The following is a 17,943-nucleotide window of genomic DNA, read 5'->3' on the forward strand; positions in this document are numbered from 1 at the left end:
GGAATTAATAATCATACTCCAGAGGGTTATTGTGAGAAATAAATAAGTTCTGTATGTTCATTGCTTAGAATAGTGCCTACATATAAAAAGTGTCATACAAGTGTTATTATTGTTATTGTTAATGTATCTGTTTTTATAATTCTGTCTTCTCCATTGATGTAGCATAGTGGTTTAACCGGAGGGCTCTGAAGCTGAATAACCTGGATATGAACCCCACCACCATTGTGATCTTGGGAAAGTTAATTTAATTCTCTGTGACTCAGTTTCTTCATCTGAAAAATGGGGCTGATAATACAAACTAGTTCACAAGATTGTTGTGAGGATTAAACAGGATGAAATTTGGAAAGCCCTTAGCACAGGCACAGTATCTGGCACATTGTAGCATAGCCATCATTACTATAAATTATTAAGGCTCTAAATGAGGGATACTGTAACTGTAATGTAATATAGAGCCAGAAGTTTTTACTATATTGACCCCTTAGGAAGAAGCCTTTAGAAAGTTCCTTCTTAATTGTTTTTCAGTTAGTAGAATTAAGTTATTGATCTTAAATAACAAATATTTCATTATGTTTTTAATATTAGAATAAGGGTTGAATGGGTAGGGGAATTTACCATCTATGCTATAGAATATGACGCTTATTATCAAACTCTGACTCAAACTTTTAGATGTATTTATGTTGAAAGAGTTAGATTTTTTTTTTTTTTTGGTTAAAAGGTTGACATGATTAGTATTCATACAAAGGGATATTTTTTAAAGGAAAATAAACAGTAAAGAAATGTGTTGGTGGAAATGACTAGAAGCAACACAAGGTAGGCAGCAAATTTTCTGAGACAGAAGAAGAGAGGCCAAGTGTGATAAAAGCAGGCAAGCAAATAAAGAGTGATTTTGCAGCCTTGGCAGGGGGCGGGGGGTGTTCATCTACCAGCCACCAGTGTATGCCTTGCTACTAGCATTTTAAGGGCTAATTTAGGTCTCTGGACCATGCCATTATCAAGACTAATCATACATGAGGGTTTTGTGTAGTCAAGGTTTTACTGCATATTAAAGTGTTAAGAAAAATCAACCAACACTTGGGAATGAGGCACAAGGGTGATTGCATGTCCTTTCAGTGATTCGCTGAAGCATTGGCAGACATACCCAGTCACGGATCACATAATTTGCTAGGAAACTGTACCTTTGTTTAACTTACTACTTACTATTGATTAGGACGCAGATTCTGTGAAGTTCGATGTTCATTGTAGATTGACACTTGCAAATAATTTTTGTCTGATAGAGAAGATAACCCTCAAAGTTATAGTTTTATTGACCTATAGCATATTAACCAGTTTTATATAAGTATTAGCAATCTTATTTTAGTATTCTGTCTTTCATTGACTATATATACTTCAGGCTTTCCTATACTCCACTGAACTGGATGTATCATCCTGCTGGTTTCATCATTAATGATTTAAATAAATTTTTGACACATGCTTAATTTATATTTGTATGACACTTACGTTTTTAACTCCTTGACAGTGTATCCTAACAAACTATCTATCTGTTAATGGGGATTTTCTTTCTTACTGTTTCCTGCTTTCTCTAACATTTTTGTTTATTTTACATTGTAATTTCAAAATTGAAATATATTTTATAGCTCTTTCATTCTTTTGATGTAGGCATTCTGTGAAGAGCAGAAGCAAGCGTAGGTAGTCAAAAGCTTTAAACCTGATTTTTTTAAGGCTGTTTAGTTGTGAACCTAATGATTTCAGTAAGATCCACATTTCTCAAATGAGTGTTATGTTAATATACGCTAACGTGACACATTTATAACAGTTTTCATAATGTGATTTTGCAACTAGTTACTGTTTATTGAAGGTGTTTGAGTTTATGGAGCATGACATAAAAAATTGTAGAAGTGTTCCATTTAATGTAACCAGAACTACAAATGAGGTAGTGATAAAATTTAAAGAGCATGTTTTTAAACATGTCTAGTTATTGGGTTTTATAAAGAAATTTTTAAAAATTATGAATATAGTGCTTAATTTGTATACATTTCTATTCTTTACTCCTTATAAAATATTCTGACAGACCTTACAATAGAAGAGGGCTATTCGTTAGGGATGTCTTAGACAGGATCCCAGAATTGGATAATACAATACATTGAACTTATGACCTTTAAGGTCATTTGAATCATTGAAGTTATATGATCCTGGGATTTTCATGAAAAGCTTTATATTAGTCCCTTCTCCTTTTGTTAGAAGTTTTCTCTCAGCTGTTTTATAAGTTTTTTGTTTGTTTGTTTTTTAAACCCCACATTTGTTTATTTTATTTATTTTTGGCTGTGTTGGATCTTCTTTTCTGTGCGAGGGCTTTCTCTAGTTGTGGCAAGCGGGGGCTACTCTTCATCGCGGTGCGCGGGCCTCTCACTATCGCGGCCTCTCCTGTTGCGGAGCACAGGCTCCAGACGCGCAGGTTCAATAGCTGTGGCTCACGGGCCTAGTTGCTCTGCGGCATGTGGGATCTTCCCAGACCAGGGCTTGAACCCGTGTCCCCTGCATTAGCAGGCAGATTCTCAACCACTGCGCCACCAGGGAAGCCCTCTCAGCTGTTTTAGATCCTCTTAACTAATATGTACTTAGTAGATATTTGTTTAATTAATATTCAGTTCCTCTGGAATGTAAGCTCCATGAAGATGGGGCCATGCCTGCCTAATTCACCTGTGTATTCCAGGCACCTGGCCCAGTGCCTGGTACAGGGTAGGCCTGCAGCAAAGTATTTGTGGGGTGATTGAATGACTACATACTCACTTTCACTCCATTACAAAATAAGGACCGTGTTTAGACCTTGATAATAGATGATTTCAAATGCTGCAAACACTGACTGCATTTCATCCAGGGCCTTACCAAGCTAGGAGAACCATAGAGCCATAGAGCATAATCCTTTACATTCTCTTCTTAGTCATCTGTATCAAACTCTTTTATTTTCTTCAGTGTTTTTGTTTCTGTTTGTTTTTAACTAGGCTGTTTGGAAATTACTAAAATGGAGACTAAATTGATATGAAATGGTGGAGCCATTTCTATCCAGGCAAACCTTTGCCTCTCAGGAGTTGTGGAAAGTGACACACATAAGAACCCAGAAAGTGCTAAGAGGGATAGCTCAGAGAATAAAACTTTTTGTACATAGCAAAAGTTCCCCCACTCCCAATTCATTGTTCCTGTGTCCTTTTTCTCTCTCTTCCTTAAACCCCATTCCCCTTTGACTGCCTCAGTTTCTTTTTCTGAAAATGAGTACTTTGGGTATTGATTTGGTACTGTGTAGGTCACCAAGTTCAAGAAAGGTAATAAACTGCCTTTATCTGGGCACAATGTTGAAGGTTTCTTTGGTGTTCAGATTTTAGCTTCTTTTTCATAAAATGCCAAAAAAAAGAGAGAAGATTTTCTTAAAATTCAGAGTGTGTAGCTATATTTAAATTGAGTATATATCTAAATTATCTAGTAAGTTTGTAATTTTTATCTATATAAACAACTTTTTTAAATTTTATGGGTGTAAATCAAATCGTATGTAAAACAGGTTTAGGACCCTAGTCCTTCCAAGTCCAGTGAGATCAGATCTGTAAATATAACTGTTTTTAAAGCATCTAATATATTTCTGTCTCTCATTAGAGTCACTAAGTTGGGCAAAATCTTTATTTCTTTGATTCTCCATGTCATCCATCCTTGAGCACAGTTGCTCCCAAATAGTTTGAAAGGATACTATTAAATCAATCTCCTTTCTTTCTGAGTTTCCAAATTACTACAAAAATTTAATCTCTATACACTTGGCTTCATTCAGCTAACAGGGAGCAGATATCCGCCTCTCCTCCCCAAATCAGTCATGGTACTCTAAATCCCTCATAAACAGTCTGTGAGTGAAAACATACCTGCCGTCCCAGATACCCATTTTACAAGTGACAAGGTGGTATTCTGAAGTTCATTTATGAACTAATGGTTATGAACCAAGCTCAAGGTACATTTTTTCCTCTAGAAACAATGCTATAAATATTATAAATGGTGGCTTTCACAGGCCAGCCCACACAGCTCCTATCTGATGTGTGGTCGGTCATCAAGTTAACCATCCCTCCATCCATCGAATACCTAGTAAGTTCCTGCTGTGTGCCAAGCACCACGTCCTGCATCAGACTGCATCTGAATCAGTTACAATATATTTACAGTTAATAGAGATGAAAGGTACAGTATATTAACATTTTGGCAACCTCTATCAGCTTAATTAATAAGAAATTGGCTTTTTAATCTTTTTCCCATAAAATACCATCCCACAAATATTTATTGGTGAACTACTATATGCCAGGTCCCTCGCTTGTCACTAGGAATAAAAGAGTGACCATGATGACCCCTGCCTTCAAGTTGCTTAACAGCAGAACTTGAAGAAAAGCAGGTTTGATTAAAGGAGAATGGAGAGGTAGGTGCCAGTGTTTTCTGAAGCACTTTCTGGGCATTTTCGAAGACTTTTTTTTTATGCTAATGGAGCTAATGCTCTGTTGTGACTCAGCCCCCTTCAGAACTTAACATCTGGGAAGGGATAATGACTTCTGTGAGAACCAGCACTGGACGTTATAAATATGGCTCTTAGGTTGATCAGCTATCATGGGGCTCTTTTAATTTATTTATTTTTTTTAAACCTCTCAACCCAAAGAGAACCTTTTGGAGACCTTTGCATGATGATTAAATGGGAGTGGAAGGAGAAAGGAATTAGGCAGAGTGTTTTTGAGTATGGAACCTGAGGAAGAAACAACCTGAGGTGGCTGGCAAAAAGGGGACGCATGCTTGAGCCTCGTGCTGAGCAAGCACACTTGGCTGCTTCCCCATGGCAGTCCCTTCATTAGCGGGCTGGGTAGTTGGCTGTCCAGAGTAAGATGGACAGGTGGGAGGCCCCAGTCAGCGTATCAGAGTAAACAAGAAGGTCTTGATGATGGTCTGGGAGGGACTCCATGACCTCACCGCCTCCAATCTCCCCCTTACTCTCTCTGCGCCAGCTTGAGCACCATCCTGCCTTAGTGCCTTTGCACGTGCTGTGCCCTCTGCCTGGTATACACTCCCCCCAGCCAGCAGTACAGTTTAATCCCTCACCTCATTCAGGTCTCTGCTCAATGTCACCTGGCTAGAGTCCTTCTCCAACCATCTGTTTTAAATAGCACTCTGTCTCTGTCCCTCTCAGCTTTATTTTGCTTCATAGCACTTAACTACTACCTGACATTGTTTGTTTATTGTCTGTTTCCTTCTACCAGAATGTAAGCTCCATGAGAACAGGCCCTTTGCCTGCTTCACTGCTCTATTTCCTGTGTCAAGAACACCCCCTGCACATTGTAGAAGGAATTAGGAGCTACACTTTCAAAGCCTAGAAAATGCTTTTTCCTAAAACTCTTATAAAGAGGAGTTTTATTCAGCCTGGCACTTACCTGTATTCAATTTCAAGACCACTCTAGGTGGGGGAGGGTACAGTCGGTAGTGGTAGTCTAACTCTTCTAGAAGGTTGTAGGATGAGGACCATTTTTAATTGCATTACTTTTTGATCTTTTGCACTTTTTTTTTTTCTATTTCTGACTTTTTATTTCTACAAATTCAAAATCTACAGAAAAGTTGCCAGAATAGTTCAATGAACACCCATGTATGTTTCACTTAGATGAGCCGTTTGTTAACATTTTGCCACATTTGCTTTATTTCTCTCTATATATATACATATTATTAGAGATCTCACTGAACTATTTAAGAATAAGTTGCAGATATGACCCTTCACCTCTAAATACTTCAGTTTGTATCACCTAAAAAGGAGATATAGTTACCTTATTCTGGAAATGTAACATTGATACAGTGTCATTAGCTAATGTGCAGACCTGTCTCAATGATGAACTCTTTAACAGTAATATCCATATAACAACAAGAAGGAAGTCTCAATCCAGGAAGAAGCCTGGGATCACACATTCCATTTAGTTATCAAGCCTCTTTAATCTTTTTCACTTTTTCTTTGTCTTTCATAACATTAACATTTTTTAAAAGTACAGGTCGTTTGCTTTGTAAAATGTCCCTCAATATGGGCTTATTTATGTTTCCTCATGATTAGAGTCAGGTTTTACATTTGGGGGCAGAAATATTACATAAGTGCTATTGTATCCTCCTAAGTGCATCGCCTCAGCAGGTATATGTCAGGTGGTCCCATTCCTAGTGATGTTAAATTTGATCACTTGGTTTAGGTAGTGTCCAATAGATTTCTCCACTGTAGAGTTGCCTTTATCCTTTTGTAATTCATAAATAGTATGTGGAGAGATACTGCAAAACTGTGTATATATCCTAGTCCCCCAACAAACGTTCACCTAATGGCTTTAGGATCCCTGGAGATTCTTGCCTGAACCATTATAATGATGGTAGTTGCAAAATGGTGATTTTTCTAACTCTTTCATTGCTTATATAGTTATAAGTTGGCCTTCCATTGTAAAGAAGAGCTTCCACTTACCCCATTCATTCGTTATAAATATGGACTCATGGTTTCTTTTCTTTAAATTCAGTGTGTTATAATCCCTTATTCTCATTCATTTTGATGCTTGGATCATCCTAGACTTGGCCTAACTGCACTGACCCCTAGCATGTAGGGAGAAATACCTAATCCCAGGAGTAAGAAATATTTTTAGTACATTTGCAGTGTTCCTGAAATTTTCATTGCATACGAATCACCTGGGGCCCCAGATTCTGCATTCCTAACAAGCTCCCTGGTGGTGCTGATGCTGGCAGTCTGTGGACCGCAGTTGAAGGAGCAAAGGTTTAGGGGTTTGTAGGCTGATCTGGAAGACTTAAAACTGTCTTGCTCTCCCTGTATTACCATGAAAAATTCCCCTCATTAACATGGAAGAGACTGATTCTTTTTTTTTTTTTTTTTTTTTTTTTTACAATATAGTGACATTTTTTCTTTTTCAATTAATTTTTATTGGAGTATAGTTGATTTACAATGTTGTGTTAGTTTCTGCTGTACAGCAAAGTGAATCAGTTATACATATACATATATCTACTCTTTTTTAGATTATTTTCCCATATAAGTCATTACAGAGTATTGAGTAGAGTTTCCTGTGCTATACAGTAGCTTCTTATTAGTTATCTATTTTATATATAGTAGTGTGTATATGTCAATCATCAAAAAATCTACAAACAGTAAATGCTGGAGAGGGTATGGAGAAAAGGGAACCTTCTTGCACTGTTGGTGGGAATGTAAATTGATACAGCCGCTATGGAGAGCAGTATGGAGGTTCCTTAAAAAACTAAAAATAGAACTACCATATGACCCAGCAATCCCATTCCTGGGCATATATGGAAGCAACCTAAATGTCCATCAGCAGAGGAATGGATAAAGAAGATGTGGTGCATACATACAATGGAATATTACTCAGCCATAAAAAGAACGAAATAATGCCATTTGCAACAACATAGATGAACTTAAAGATTATCATACAGAGAAAGGCAAGTATCGTTTGATATCACTTATATGTAGAATCTAAAAAAATGGTATAAATGAACCTCTTTACGAAACAGAAATAGGGTCACAGTTGTAGGGCCTGATCTTTTGAAGAGTGTATGAGCTCTGATAGGCATGGAGGAGAGAAGAGCCACGCCCCTGCTACTTGATTCCCAGAAATCATGATGATGAGGAAAGCTGTATTCCTCTCACTCATCTTATTTTTGCATTTCTCTGGAAATCCTGACCTTCCAGGGAGCTGGCTTCAGCTGATTCCTGGGATCAGGAGAAATAGTGACAACCTCAGTGGAGGGTGTCTCTACTGGTATTCTCCATTAGTAAGATGGAACTTTATTGATACCAAGGGGAGATAGGTAGTTTCAACTCTCATCAAAAAATAAATGTTCATTTTCTTCCCCCCTTTTTTTTCCTCTATTGGAGTTATGAGCTTCTTGTCATTGGTAGATTTCATTGGCCTTTAGTCAAATAATTTCCTTTTTCCCATTAAAAGCTATTTCTAGACAGATGGTTGTTGGCACCTTGGTCATCTGCAGTTTGTGACCACTACATTCATAAAAATTCCATATGTGTGTGGTATTTTGTACTGCTTAGTCATCTTGTATAATCTATTTACATTTTTATCAGTAATCTTTTTTTTTCCTAACATCTGGCCTCTAACTTTCATATTTCGCCTACTTTATCCTATTAAAAATTCATGGTGTCTTCCTTATAGAAGCAAACTTTACAAGTGTGGGAATCCCTCTATGGTGGTCTTAGAGGACTCATGACAAATCAGAGGACACCTAATCTTATCGGCTGAATGTTTGTGTCCTCCAACATTCCCATGGTGAAATCATGTCTCACCACCCCCAATATGATGGTGTTAAAAGGTGGGCCTTTGGGAGAGAATTAAGATTAGATTAAGTCCTAAGGGTGGATCCCTTATGAGTGGATTAGTGCCTTTATAAGAATCGAGAGATGGGACTTCCCTGGTGGTCCAGTGGTTAGGGCTCTGGGCTTCCACTGCAGGGGGCATGGGTTCAAACCCTGGTCGAGGAACCAAGATCTCACATGCCTTGCAGTGCAGCCAAAGAATCACGAGAGAGCTTGCTTCCTCTACTCTGCTCTCCGCATGTGTGAGGATACAACCGTGGTCGGCCACCTGCATACCAGAAGAGGGTTCTCACCAGCACCCAACCATGGTGCCACCCTGATCTCAGACTTCCAGCCTCCAGAACTGTGAGAAATGTTTCTGTTGTTTATAAGCCATTCCAGTTTGTGGTATTTTGTTCTAGCAGCCTGAACTAAGACACCTGCTGTTATCAAGTTATAGTCATCCTCATTTAGCAGGTACTGATCAGCCTTGGGGAGTGAGGGACTGAGTGTGGAACCAATGTGCACACGCCAGCTCATTTAACAGAGTTCAGAAGATTTCCAAAATGAGTGTTTGTTTTTGTTTGTTTGAATCTCTACCATTTGTATTTTCTGCTGTTTCTCACATTTAAGGAGACAGGTGATAATAGTAGTAGACTTCAGAAAAGCTTGGGCACTTTCTCACTTATGAATGGTTTACAACTTCGTACATCCCAGGGCTCTCCCTTAACTTCCCCTTCTTTCCAGGAGGCTGGCGGCCACCTCCCTGCTGAGGGGTGCTAGGCCCTCTTCCCCTTATTGCAAGGAATCTACCTGCTATCAGAGCCTCCTTCTCTGCCAGAAAGTGCCATTGCTCTTGTGCTTCCTCTCATGGTCACAGCACATATTTGTGTGCTCCTTGAACTGTGTGGAGTTAGTAGGGATTTTATTCTCCCTCTTTGAGTAATGTATGTATTACAGAAGGGTATTTAATATAGCCACACTATGAAAACATTACATCTAAAAGCTAGCCTGGCAGTCTCCTAGTAAGATATATCAACAAGTAGATACCCTTTAAGTGTTCTTTGTTAGAGTATGCCACCTGAAGGTTTCTAATATCAAGCTGTATAATTGGCTTAGCCCAGTAAGAGATGATTGTCCCACAGAGGTTCAGTGGTTGCCATAGAAGCATGGGGCGAGCAGAACCTGCAGTCTGTGCGGTCCACCGTTAGGGTACTCAGGGGCTTGGCCGTGGCTGGGTGCCAAGGCCCTGTGGGAAGCAGAAAGGCTATCCTAGTGCCTCGTGCTAGACACCTGGTACTGATTAGACCACACCTGCTTTCTGCTGTTTGGTCCCTCTCTTTCCTTCTCCTGTGAGTTACTCTTTTAAAAAAATCACGGAAAATCAGAAATGCTTCAGATTCTGACCCATATCTCTGTGTATCTTTATAACTCCTCAAAACTGTGTTTGAATTCTGATGATATTCAGAGTGCAAGTTTCACCTCATTCAAATGTAAAAGCATAAATAGCTCATTCTGACATTGAAAAATTCTCAGGTGAGCTGCTTCACCAAAACCCCTGTGGGACTATGACAGCATCCTTCACAGGGCCCCAAACAGTGTTTAACGTGTAGGTTAAGAGTTTGTTAAATAAATGATCCAGAGCAAAAGAAAATGGCAACTGGGTGCATTTTCTTTTCATTTTCCATCTTATCAACCTTTTCAAAACATCATTTTGATTCCAGCAAACTGGGATCCCTCGTTCTCTTTCCAGTGCTGTGTTTGAACACTGCTCGAGTGTCAGTCCCTGGCTGTTTACACTCTCACATATGCATAGACTGGTGCTATCTAAACACAGAAATGCCTTCTTAGTTGGCATGATCAGCTGGGGAAATCGGTTGTTCAGTTGAAGAATACTCTGGAAGTTATGTGCGCCTTTACTTGTGCCCCCAAAGTCTTGAGATGATTTCCCAGGTGTTTCATGACAATGTGCCGCATTCATTTTACTTAGTGTATTGCCATGAGGTTGTTATAAAATCAGCAGCATGTGTTGAGCATCTGCTCGGTTCATGAACCTATGCTGTGTCCTGTCTGTCCCTGCCTCCAGGGTGTTTTCCCACCTGACCTGGTAGACCGAATAAACACCAAACATCAGTGCTCATCCTAAACTCATTAAACATCAGGTGCACGGGTCTCTAGCAGTTCTCAGAAGAGAGACTCAAATGAGGTGGGAAGGCTGGAAGAAGGAACAATTGGAGAAGATGTAGAATTGTAGTTGGCCTTCCTGGATGGTGAGGAGGAGGAACTAGAGCATCCCATTTGGTGGGGAGCGGTATAAATAAGCCAAGGTTAGAGGTTAGTGTTCACATTGTGTTTGCAGGACAGTGAGAAGCTCTCTGCAGCTGTGGAGAGGAGGTGCTGTGTTGGAGAGAGTGGAGCTAGGGTGATGAAGGTTGTCTGGTTCCAGGCTCCAGAGGTGCTGTGCTTATGCAGAGCAAAGTGGTCTGGAAGGTGGTCCAGCAGCACCAGAGCAGTCCTGGAACTGCCCTGCTGGGTTCCACGCCTCCTCCATCCATCGTGAGCTGTATGGTCCTAGTTGTCATGCAAACTCTCTGTGCCATGGTTTCATTTGTTAGATGAGGACATTGCTGGGTATTTGGCAGAGGTCACTACATTATTTGTTGTTGACCAAGGGAGAGAAGCAGTGGCTTTAGAAAGCTGACTCTGACCTGCAGGATAGGTTGAGTGAAGCTTGAGGAGGTTTCGTGGGACTGCCTTTTGCCTAGGTGGCATCTGAGATAGGATTTTAAAGGTGTCACCGAATTCCAGCCTTTATGTACAAGAAGGAACAGGAAAGCATAGAGGATGACGTGTTGAGTAAGGCCATTCCATTCCCACCACATCTCCATTTCACAGATTTTTAGGAATGATCATGCTTGACAGTCATTCAGGAATGATTTGGTCAGAGTAATTGGCAGTGCCCCTTAACGGCCACAGGGAACTCTTAGGCTGGTTGGTTAGAGGAAATGAATTATTGGGCCAGAAGTAACTGGAAGTTTGTTTGCTTTTTTTTTTGTCCGCACTTGGTTAATATTTTGTACTGTGTACCCAGAGGCTGCTGTGCTGACAGGGATGAGATAGAGAACTGAATCTGAATAACTCAAAGTGGAAAATAACTATGAATATCCCTACAAGGATTGTAGTGTCTAACTACGGTTAACTCATGCATGCTACTTCTTTCTGTCGTCTGTACACTTTGGGTGGGTAAGAAAATGGAAGGCAGCTCCTTATATAAAAACAAGAATTCTGTTTCATGCCTTTTCTTGAAGCTTTTCTTTCTTTTAACTATAAAACCTTTAGCTGGAAAGTAAGTTGAATTCATCGTTGTACTAGGAAGTTTGCATTTTTACTAAGCTTGGTGTCATCTGTCTTTGTAAAGATATAAGTTGCACTTCAGTCCTATCTTCATGGTAGAAACTGTATGAGAAAACTTACAGCATGAGCATTATACTACATGAAGAAACAGCATCTTCAAAGGATAACACTACAAAACACTCACATTTTTGTTTATCACAGTAAGTTTTACTTCCTAAGTGCTACTTGTCTATATTTTGATTCTGAATATTATAGATGTTACCATATGTGGTATAGAGTGTTCTTATGTGCAGTTTAAATGGTTTCCAGGGTCAAGGTTTACAAATGCTAGTAGTTCTGATATATTGCTTCAAATATAATGCCAGGCATTGACTGGCATCATCAGCTGTTAATTAGTCTTGATATTTGTCTCTTATAAAGCATAAAAGAGATAATCAGTTAAAAGTGAGTGTGGGGCTTCCCTGGTGGCGCAGTAGTTGAGAATCCGCCTGCCGATGCAGGGGACACGGGTTCGTGCCCCGGTCCGGGAAGATCCCACATGCCGCGGAGCGGCTGGGCCCGTGAGCCATGGCCACTGAGCCTGCGCGTCCGGAGCCTGTGCTCCGCAACAGGAGAGACCACAACAGTGAGAGAGGCCCGCGTACCGCAAAAAAAAAAAAAAAAAGAAAGAGAGTGAGTGGTGTGACTCTAATGTTTGAAGAAATACATTTCTCTAGTTCTTAGCCCATGCAGTCTTTAAAATATACCATGCATATGTGTGTGTACATGTGTGTTTGTGTATATACGTATCAAGTAATCTCTGTAACTGTTCGGTTATATGTAGCACAAATTAATTCTATGCCAGATATTGTAAATATTAATCTATATCAGATTTCATGTGAACTGATCAAAAAGAATATCTAGAATTAAGTACAGTATAAATTGATTTTAAAACAACCATATTCTGGCTTGTACACTTGGGAAAATTACATTAATGTGAATGGGGATTCACTACTCCTCCCTTGCTTTTCAGTTCAGTTGACCCCTTTTCTTCTTTGTCTTCCTCAGACCCTAATGTAATCACCCTTCACTTTCTCTCAGCTCCATTCCTGTACCCCATGTGTCTCCACACGTGTTAGCCTTTTGGTCAGTCCATTCATCCGTTTGTCCATCATGGCTGTCTGCAAATCAGTGCTACTAGAAATATGGTAACCAATTCAAATGGATTCTCAGTGCTGGGTTTTTTGTTTCTTTGTTTGTTTGTTTTTAAATCCTTCTATATGTGCCTGGACAAATTCCCGCTCATTTCCTGTAGCCATGATCCTAAATTTGATCGGTGTCCTTAAATTCTTTAACCCAGTGGTAGCTGAGTTGTAGGCCCTTCTGGTGGAAACATCCCTGGAGAGAATCGCCCTCCCCTGCAGCATGCGGCTCTGGTGCTGCTGCTCCAGTCTCTGCTGCTGTCGCCATGTGGCCATCTTCTCTCTGCGCATCTGTGTCTTCACATGATGTTCTCCCTGTTTGTCTGTCTCCTCTTCTTATAAGGATGCTAGTCCTCTTAAAGTAAGAGCCCAACTGCTCTAGTGTGAGCTCATTGTAACTTATACCTTCAAAGACCTTTTCTCCAAATAAAGTCACATTCACAGGTTCCAGGGGGTAAGACTTTTATGTATATCTTTTGGGGGCACACAATTCAACCCATAACAGGCATTTAGAAGAAATCTGTGTAGATGTTTAACATGTAATATTTAATCTTTAATGTGGCAATTAAAATAATGACGTTAATGAATAAAGTACAAAAGTATGAAATGTTCATGTTGTTGAGTATGGGTATTATAAATGTCAACTTTTAACAGTTAGATTCTATTTATTCAGTTTTATTAATGACTAGTGTTTATTGTTGGATACTTCTAAAGTGAATTAACTTATATGACATAAAGGCTTCATACAAGCATTCATGCCAATGCTAATAAATTCAGTTTCTAACTACAGAAATTCTTTCCTTTTCCAGTAGAAATGAGTACTTCACCTAAAACTTCAGGCTTCATTGGTAAAGAGGGTTAAATTGTTCAGGAAATACTGTAAAGGAAATGGTGGTCTACTAATTTATAATCATCAAATTCCAGTTAACTTCCCTGTCAGTATTTGTGATAAGTATCATCCTTCTTAAATTGTAGGAAGTGAAATATCATTGTAAGTTGTTCAAATCAAGAACAATTCTTGACAAAACTTACCTTTTAAAAGCATAAATGAATACATGTAATTACCTCTCTTCCTTGGACTTTTCTGCAGTGTTCTTCATTTAGTAAATTAAAAATGCCAGCATTTACGTGATCTAATGTCAAAGCCTCCCCTTTTGTAATTCAACAATATAGTAGTGAATGGTCCTCAGTCTTGATGACTTGAGTGGAAAGTACTTTGGAACTCTTTTCCCCTGTTCACAGATCCTTCTTGATTTCCATGTAACAGTCATCCAAAAAGCTAGAAGGGGCGAATATCATTAGTACTTGGGCTGTGTAAATTTCTTTGTTTAGCATCTGTAGAAATCGAAGCATCCCTCCTTGTCCCTAGGCTATGAGGCCAGATCTAGTTCCCAGAGACTCAGTATTCTTATTTCAAATGTGCTCTCTCTTGTTGCAGCTGTTGTCCTTCAAAGGGCAAAGGAGATGGGAAGGTGATCGCTCACCTCCCTGTCCTTCAGGGCTTCTTCTGAGACCAGGGTCCAGGCCGCAGTGAGGCTGAAGATGACATGTACACACACTCCAGCATGGCTTCCCCACGTCAGGCCAGCTTGCAGCACTGTTCATCAGTATGTAAGCAGAAAGCTTACCCCCTCGAAGCCCTGTGTTTTCTCTCCGATCAGCACTCTAGAATCCCAGGTAGAATGGGGAAGTACTTCTTTAAATGCCACTAGGATGATTTGGTGTTTTGAAGTCAGAGGTGGGAGACTAAGCCTGCTCTTTGGCAAACAGGAGAGAATGTTTTTGTTTAATATTCCTTTTCCTTTTGTTGGTAAACTTTCTGCATCGTGACTTAGGAGAAATATCAGATTATGCAAACCTTTACAAAGAGGAATAAAAGATTGTTTCTAACTCTCCTAGCTGTTTGATGATGCTGATAGTGATGAGGTTGACCCCCTTCTCATGGTTAAGCCACTATATCCTACTCATTGCCTGGAGAATAGAAATCTTAAAGTTAGTTTAAAATGTTGCACTAATAACATTTTGGTTTGAGGCTGTCGTCAGAAGCTTATTACCACTACAGAAGTTTTCAACCCTGGGATATAGGGAAGTTTTTAATTGCTGTCATCTATGCATGTTCACAGAGATATTCGCTAGGTCAGGAGCTGGCAAAATACAGCCCAAGGGCCAAAGCTTGCTCACTGCCTGTTTCTTAAATAAAGTTTTATTGGAAAATAGCTACATCCATTTGTTTACATACTGTCTTTGGCAGCCTTTGCCCTATGTGGTCAGAGTTGCATGGTTGAGACAGATATCATATGGCCCACAAGGCCTAAAATGTTCCCACCTGACTCATTACAGATGCAGTTCGCTCTAGGTAATGCTCCCAAATTGTACAACCATATAATTGAAGATTTTCAAGGCCCATTAGAGATGATGTATCCCAAGTCTAAAGCGGTTTTATAGATGGGCAGATCAGGGCTCGTGAAGTGACTTGCCAAGGGTCTTACTGTTTGCTGGTGATTTCTTTTTCCTTTTTTAAAAGAGGAAGATCTTTTTTCCCAGAACTTTTTAAAAATTGCGATAAAATAAACATAACACAAATTTTACCATTTAACCATTTTAAAGTGTACAGTTCTGTGGCATTAAGTACATTCATATTGTTGTACTGCCATCACCACCATCGAGCTCCAGAACTTTTTCATCTTCCCAAACAGAAACTCTGTACCCATTAAACAATAACTTTTCGTTCCCATCGCTCCCCCCCGCCAGCCCCAATCCCCTGGCAACTCCCATTCTATTTTCTGTCTCTATGAATTTGACTACTCTAAGTACCTCATATAAGTGGAAAAATACGATATTCATCCTTTGTGACTAGCTTATCCATAACTTTTTAATTGAAGGAACTATGCTTTACAGAAACAGGAAAATCCTAGCCTTCTCCCTGACTGACTCACTACTTGTCTTGGACCAGGGTAAGCTGATCAACTTTTCTTAATATCCGAGACTATACCCGGGTCACTCAGTTGAAGTTTTAAATGTTTATAAAACTCTACACTTCTGTGTACATCCTATTTCTTGATTTCATCTTGATGCGTAATTTAAGCCATGATTTTCATATTTTACACACTTACCTCTTAGAGAGTAATGTTTTAAAATTCTTGGAGGAGGAGGAAGGGCACCTGGCAGGAAAGTTAGGTGACTAACTGTTACCTCCATGTACATCCTAAAAGCAGATAAATTGTATGAAGGCATTTGTTGTAAGTATTTGTTTCTCATCAGGCCTTAAATTATGTCCTTTGTTTTCATTGTTTGGTCTAGATATGAAATTCTTAAAATTAACTCAGCAGGCATTTGTTAGCTTACTATGTACTAAGTGCATTACTTATAGTATCTCATATAACCCTCATAAAAATTCCTCTGAGGGGCTTCCCTGGTGGCGCAGTGGTTGAGAGTCCGCCTGCCGATGCAGGGGACGCGGGTTCGTGCCCCGGTCTGGGATGATCCCACATGCCGCGGAGCGGCTGGGCCCGTGAGCCATGGCCGCTGAGCCTGCGCGTCCGGAGCCTGTGCTCTGCAACGGGAGAGGACACAGCAGTGAGAGGCCCGCGTACCAAAAAAGAAAAAAAAAAAATTCCTCTGAGGTATGTACTTTTATTATATCCATTTAAGCAGTGAGAAAACTGAGGCAGAAAACAGTTCTTTGCCCTAGAACACAGAGTAGTACGAGATTGTACCAGAATTTGAACATGGGCAGTTGGCTGCGAAGTCAGAATTCGTTTATTTGCTTATACATTCCTTCATTCAACACATATTTAATGAGAGCCTATTATGTTTTATACTTTTTTTGGCCACGCCGTGCGGCCTGTGAGATCTTAACTCCGACCAGGGATCGAACCCATGCCCCCTGCAGTGGAAGTGCAGACCACCAGGGAAGTCCCATATTATGTTCTAGACTTGATTCAAGGGATACAGCAGTAATGATAAAGTCCTGGCCCTCATGGGGTTTATGCTCTGTTAACTGTTTTCTATACAGCCACCTTGTATTCTCATTCATCATCTAATCAAAGATGCTTTGATACTGGTGCTTTTTTCAGCTTCTCTTCAAGAAGGTATCAAAAGAAGGTTTGATAACTGGCAGTTTTCCAGTCATCCGGGAGAACCCCTTTCAACAGGCAGAAATGAAGGAACTGTTGAAGACAAATACTGTTTCTCTCTTCTTGAACCATCAGGAAGCTTCTGAGACTATTATAGGGTTTGTCATCCTGCAGGTCAAGAATTAAGAATGCCGGGGCTTCCCTGGTGGCGCAGTGGTTGGGAGTCCGCCTGCCGATGCAGGGGATGTGGGTTCGTGCCCTGGTCCGGGAGGATCCCACATGCCGAGGAGCGGCTGGGCCTGTGGGCCATATGGCCGCTGGGCCTGCGCCTCCGGAGCCTGTGCTCCGCGGCGGGAGGGGCTGCGGCAGTGAGAGGCCCGCGGCAGTGAGAGGCCCGCGTACAGCAAAACAAAAACAAACAAACAAAAAAATAAAGAATTAAGAATGCCTATCTAATACTATAGCTAATCCCTCCCTCCCCGCCACTGCTTTAATTTAAGCCAGTTTTCTCTTAGCTTTTCTGCAAACCTGGACAAAACTTGTTCAGTATCTTAGTCATTAAGTCTTTGAATAGTTGAAGACAGTGTGAAGACACTAACTTGCCATTTGTTTTCAAAAGGTCCTTTTTTGTTGTTGTTTTTAGTCCAAGATGGAACTGTGAAGCACAAGAGAGAAGATTGTCTTTGGTGGTTTGGCATCCTCCTCTTTTCAAATCTGCTTTCCTTCCTCCTGATGGCTCCCCAGCCTCCCAGCCAACACAGTGTTACGGTTAATACCCTGCTAAAGTGTTAACTCATAGCTAGAGCCTCATGTCCTTCCTGTCTGTTCTCCCTGCCTATGGACTAAGAATCCTACTAATCCTCATTAGCTGAGAACAGATAGCTCGAGATGGCTCATAAGGTCTTAATTATGACCCTGCCTGGAGAACTTGCATTTTAATGGAAAACATTTTTGCTACCCCTTCATTCAAGGGTGGTGAACA

General features: G+C 40.2%; 1 protein-coding gene across 5 annotated transcripts in view; it reads left to right on the plus strand.

The window, feature by feature from the left end:
* Positions 1 to 17,943, plus strand: part of PCGF5 (polycomb group ring finger 5) — a 117,795-nt gene that overhangs the window by 27,176 nt on the left and 72,676 nt on the right. For 2 of the 5 annotated variants that reach the window (XM_055081169.1, XM_055081171.1), the window contains exon 2: positions 8,560 to 8,716. The exons of the other annotated variants lie outside the window; for them this stretch is intronic. The gene's annotated coding sequence lies outside the window, so the exon portion shown is untranslated. The remainder of the gene's footprint in view (positions 1 to 8,559; positions 8,717 to 17,943) is intronic. 5 annotated transcript variants of the gene reach the window in all.

The sequence above is a fragment of the Physeter macrocephalus genome, chromosome 20 (genome assembly GCF_002837175.3).
Source record: "Physeter macrocephalus isolate SW-GA chromosome 20, ASM283717v5, whole genome shotgun sequence".
NCBI classification, from domain to species: domain Eukaryota; kingdom Metazoa; phylum Chordata; class Mammalia; order Artiodactyla; family Physeteridae; genus Physeter; species Physeter macrocephalus.